Below are 6000 nucleotides of genomic sequence, written 5' to 3'. Positions count from 1 at the left end.
CTGCTAGCAATGACTGTTGGCTAAATACAAAAAGTAGATCTTAGTAAATGAATTATTGTGAGCGCTCTTTTCAAATCAACATTTTCCAATGAATTTGTTTTGTGGGCAAGATTTTCCAATGAATTTGTTTTGTGGGCACGTTTTCGTGTAGACTTCATTTTTGTACATGTTTTTAGTGGTAGGGGAAACCGGAGTACCCGGAGGAAACCTAGGCACGGGGAGAACATGCAAACACACAGAAAGGCCCCGTCCAGGTGGGAATCGAACCGGGACCTTCTTGCTGTGAGGTGTGAGCACTAACCGCTGCGCCACCGTGCCACCAAACTAGTGCCTCCAAGGCCCTACAAGGGCTACAGGGGCTGATCTAGAAAAAAAATCACGGGGTGGCAAGCAGAGTCAGGGGTAATTTCTGGGATGGCAACACATTTTACAATGTTGAACGTTTATAGCGGGGGTAGTCAAGTTTTGCTTGATCACAAGGCATTTTTTTCGTTAAAATAGTAGCATTGTCCATAATATAAGTAGGGGGTTTCTCTGTAAACTTTTGTTAAAAGAATAAATAAAAATCATCATCTTGGTAGCATCAAGTTGCTTCTCGAGCAGATATGAGACGTTACATTGGTTATACAGACCAAAGAAAACTATTTAATGAATCAGGCTTTGAAGATCTGAATTGGAACTAGGCCTTGAAACAATGCATTTATTAAGTGCCAGGTTGATGACGACACTAGAATTTAGACAACTCCAGACAAGGAAAAATCTGGCTGACATCAATGGGGTGGCAGCTGGGGTGGCAAGATGCAAGATCCGCCCCTGCACTGTTACAGGAGGATATGCTGATTACATCACATGATAGCCACAGCAACCAAATGAATGTCAACACTAACCTTTTTCATCCATTTATTTATTATTATCTTTAGTCAGTTGTTTAGGAGTAAGTGGATTTTTCACGTAGTTGTTTTGGGCTAAGAGAGATTGTTATCATCTCCCCCTAAGCCAGGAAATGAGAGGTTTTAAACTCAAATCTTTCTCAGCTGACAGATGCACCAAAAGTCCTGCAGTGTGGAATCAAACTGTTCCAATTTACACAACTGGTGACTCTGTTGTCATTTTGTTTCTGGATAAATGACTGGGGGGGCACTAGATTATTGATACACGAAAACAAACATTGATAAAGCTTTCAGATCTTAGCAATTTATACTTAGTACTCAGTTACCGTACATTTACTCAGGTACAAGTACTTTTTGAAGAAATTGTACTTCTTAGAGTAGTTTTATCATATGGTACTTTTTACTTCTAGAGAAAAAAATTTAGTGAAGTATCTGTTTCTTACTTGAGCAAAAATAATTGTTAAGCAACTATTATTTTGAGAGTGAGTAAATATTTAAGCGGCAAATGCTTTGATCTATAAAACACATGTAGTTGTCTCGTGCTCCTTGTTCCTTAGAATCATTTAGTTTTACTGCATTTTCTGCCATTTTCTGGGAATTTACACAGGATTTCGCGTTTTGTTTCACACAATTTATGGCGTCATTGAAAATATCAGGGAACATTTTTTTATTTCTACTTGAGTAATTGTTTGGGTCACTACTTTTTGCTTGTACTAAAATTATTTCAAAGCAACGTTGCTAAATATTTTGGCTTCTCGTCTCCACCTCTAGGTATTGGTGATGGCGGAGTGGCTTTATTATTATATGTCCATGACTGTAATTGTGCAGTGAGTCAATGCTCTTTGTGTCTGAGGGAGTGGCCTGGGCCATAATGCAGGATGATACTGTGTGTGAGAGAAGTCAATATCATAGCATGCGTACAGGAGGGCAGCTTATTAGGGACCAAACTGCCCAATAGGTAAGTCCCAAATCTGAGCCTAAAACCATCAACATGGTGTTAGGTTAGTGCTAGATCGTATGCTCCGGAGGGACGGTCTGCTGTGAGTTTGTATAGATCTATGAGTTGGTTTGTCTAAAAATACAAATAATCCTAATCCTTAAGGTTAACCCCTTAACTCCCACCTGAACCGAGCACATTTTCTCCAGTTTGGCTTTACCCCAGTCCAAAAGCTTCTGGAAAAAAAAAACAATGATGGAAATGTGACAAAAAAGTGGGAAAACATTGACAAAAAAGTGACGAAAAATGTATGAAAAAGTGGCAAAAATGTCACAAAAATGCCACAAGAAATGGACAAAAAAATGACGAAAAAATTTCAAAAATATGACAAAAATGTGACAAAAAATGTATTAAAAATTGACGAAAAAATTGACGAAAAAATAACAAAAATGTGATAAAAAATTACAAAAAAGTTACAAAAAAGAGTTGAACACCCAACAAAAAAATGTTGGGGAAAAAATCTGATGACGTGAGGAAAAAGATCCTCTCGGTTCAGGCGGGAGTTAAGAGGTTAACCATTTCCCTGGCCCTAACCTTAATTTGTGTCATGATATCTCACGTTTTCACAGCAGACTGTCCCTCCGGAGCAGACGATCTAGCACTAACCATGGTGTTATTTTCCCCGTCAGAACCGACATGTTGAACGAGTCTGTGGAGGTCATGAAGGCATCACTGCAGTCAGGAGTCAGTGCGCACAGAGGGGAATGCAGTCGCGCAGGTTTACGCACAGCCGAGGCGCGCTCTCTGCTCCACATCCAATTGTTTTACAGACGTGCCCTGAATTCCAACTCATTCACCTGCTGCTTGTTTTCTTCCCACGTTACAGACATGACTCAAAACAACCCGCTAGCTAACACGATCTATTCAACATCACATTAAAAGAGGTGTCTTACCTGCCCAAGAAGACAGGATGGTGTGAAGCAGCAGTGGTCTCATTTCGTCAGGGCGGTCTCACATGAACGTACAGCATTTGGCGGCGTTATCACATCATAGATATGAACACAAACAAAGCACTACTTCAAGCAGACATGGATGAGCGGTGGTCGTCTGCTATGCTAATTTCTTACATAGCCTAGCTTAGACGCACGTTGCTAGCTAGTAAAATTGTGAAAAAATATGCAGAAAGCGCTCACCTAAGTATTTTCTACCTGCCCTCATTGTGATTTCGGTGTTGAACAAACAGGTGACTAGTTTGTTTTGAGCGGTGACGCTACTTCCTGGTTGTCCACCTGTACGTACAGCAGACGCACCTGTTTCCTTAAAGGGCCCGCGCGCTTTTTTGTACGAGGCGAGGTAAGATGAAACAAGACAATCTTGATGGTATAAATGAAAGATATTTCCTGGATTTCTAGTGCATTCATTTCTGTTATGCAATTTAAACTGTGAAAGTAATGTATGATAGACTCATTACATGCAAAGTGAGGTACATGTTTGGTCATGTTTAGCCTTTATTTGTTATAATTTTGATGATTATGGCTCAGCTTGTAAAAACCCAAAAGTAAAAATCTCTTAAAATTAGAATATCTTGAAAACAAAGGCATGACATATGTCTCTTTGCATGTAATGAGTCGATATCATATATTAGTTTCACCTTTTAAGTTGAATTAAAGAAACTTTGGAATGATATTCTAGTTTTCCGAGTTTCACCTGTACTTTGAGAGATTAGTCTATTTAAATATATTCATTTTCATTTTAGAAGAGCGATAGCAGTAGCCTGAATTTGAAAGTTAATTCCAAGTACAGGGCTCTCCGAAAATCTGTGGAATTTCTGAGATTTCCGGATGTGAAGATGAATACAATCACTATATTGGACTAGCCTGGCTAACGCCAGACTAAAATCCCAAGTGATATTTAGTCTGGGGACCACCAATTCATTTTCTCGTAGGAGAGGTGTGGTTTACGATCGTCCATAGCCGTTTATTGGGCGCTACGAATGTCGATCATGCATCTGCACGTAACCACAGCCAATCATGTCATCGTATGAGATGACGTATGACGTACCCGCTGTAAACCTTCGAGCGAAACTATTTAGAACACGGCCTAAAGCTTGATCGAAAAATAGCGTCGTGTCTGCTGCTGTCATGTTTGATCCGTAAATAAACCTTTTTTTTTAAATCCGTAATTAAACTACAAGCTTCTGTACATCAAATCGCTCGTCATCATCTTGTCGTCCCTCCTCGTTCGGTGATTGGTTCCCAAATCCATGCGAAAATTTGGGCCATGGTCCCCAGGCTGCTGTGCAGTTCGAAAGGATTCGAGCGCACACAGCAGCCTGGCGTTAGCCAGGTTAATATTGGACAGCAATTTTGGCTCTGAATGACATTGCGTACGATAAATTGAATAAAGTTCTCAGTAAATCAAGCCTGAAAGCTGTTGTGCGGTTGGATGCTCCATTTTGTCGGAACTACAGCGATCAATCTTGTAAACTGAGTAAGTTAATGATGAGAATCAACGTCTGCAGATTCAAACAAATTGTGTGGATTATATTTCTAAAATTTAACGTAACTGTGCCAGACACACCAGGATCTAAATTCTACAATTTACTTTGCTCTACACATAAAATAAATTGTTAATCAAATGTTTATGTCATGACACATGTTAGCTAAATCTAAAGCCGAATATACTAGAAAGAATGTCGCTGAAGAGCTTCTAAAACATTTTGTAGTCCATATTACATTTAGCTTAGTTCATGAATATTTCCCGAAAGGTGTGAATGCATGAAATTCAGCACAAAGTTAACATGGAACATTTTGATTGTTTTTAAAATAATAGGACCAAAACAATCGGTTAAATGAAATGCTTAATGAAAATTGCCATGTGACACCAATCTTAGCCTATCGAGCTGTATACTGTAGATAATAATAATTTGATGATATATTGTGCCGCCTCCCTCTAGTTACTCAACAAAGTGAAATACTAAAGTGGTGCTACATTATTATTAACACTAAAAAAAGAGAGAAATAGTCCAATCATACAAAAGTTCAGATAATCATAATCTCCCTAAGTCCATGAGCCTCCATAATTAGGTTATATAAGTCGGCCGATATTAAAATACCACAGAACAACCTGATAATGCTTACAAAGTTTCAAGTTCATTTCCTCATTCAGAAGTCTGGCCTTATCTCGCTGATGAGCGCTCACAAATTGCATACTTTTCTGATATTTTTCATCACACACCTCACTGTAGGCTACCATTGCACTTTTCTCTGCTAATTTAAATCACTACCTTCTTTTTTTTTTTTTTTACTTTTTACTTCCTTATCTATTGCACTCGATTAGCCCATATCCCATGTTGACAGTTTCCGCTGTATTGCACTTAAGCTGCATAACTGAACACTCACTTTTTCCTTCACTGACTTCACTTCGGCAACCCATGCAATGCGTATACTTCACTGGCTGCTGACCTGAACCTCCTATTTTCTCCAGTTTGGCTGTATCCTTCTTGGGAAAAAAGCATCAAAATAGCAACAAAAACATGGATGAAAACGCAACAAAAGAGTGACAAAGATGTGGCAAAAACACGAGGGAGATCCTTTTAGATCGGTTGTGCGGGTCTTAGCTTTCAAATGAGACACTGACGTATAGGCTGCAAGAAGCTTTTCGATTTGAACTGGAGAAAATGTAACCGAGCCCACTTTCTCCAGTTCAGCTTTACCCAAATCTAAAAGCTTCTCGACAGGAGCTCACAGCCTCCAGGCCAGTGCAACAGCTCATTTGAAAGCCAAGACCTACAAAACTGATCTGAAAGGATTTTTTTTTTTTTTGTGTTGTTGTTTTTCCCACTTTTTGGTTGCATTTAACTCACATTTTTGTTGCTCTTTTGTTGCTTTTTAGTCACTTTTTAGTTGTACTTTCATAGCTTTATTTGTAGCTTTTTTCTTATGTTTTTGTCACATTTTTGTTCCTTTTTTGTTAGTTTTTTGTGCCTTTGTCTGACGTTTTGATGCATTTTTACCCTAATTTTTCATTTCATGTATTAATTTATTTGAATGGGACGGTGCATATTAATGAACAGACAACTAGTGCTGTAAATATGCCGGATTTAGCTCAAGGCCACCGTTTTTACATACTGAGATATGTTCTTACCTGAGCTTAGACGAGTTGATGCGTACC

Source organism: Gobius niger (genome assembly GCF_951799975.1).
Source record: "Gobius niger genome assembly, chromosome: 8".
Lineage (NCBI taxonomy): Eukaryota > Metazoa > Chordata > Actinopteri > Gobiiformes > Gobiidae > Gobius > Gobius niger.
The sequence above is the reverse complement of the archived record's forward strand: the minus strand, read 5'-3'. Positions refer to the sequence as shown.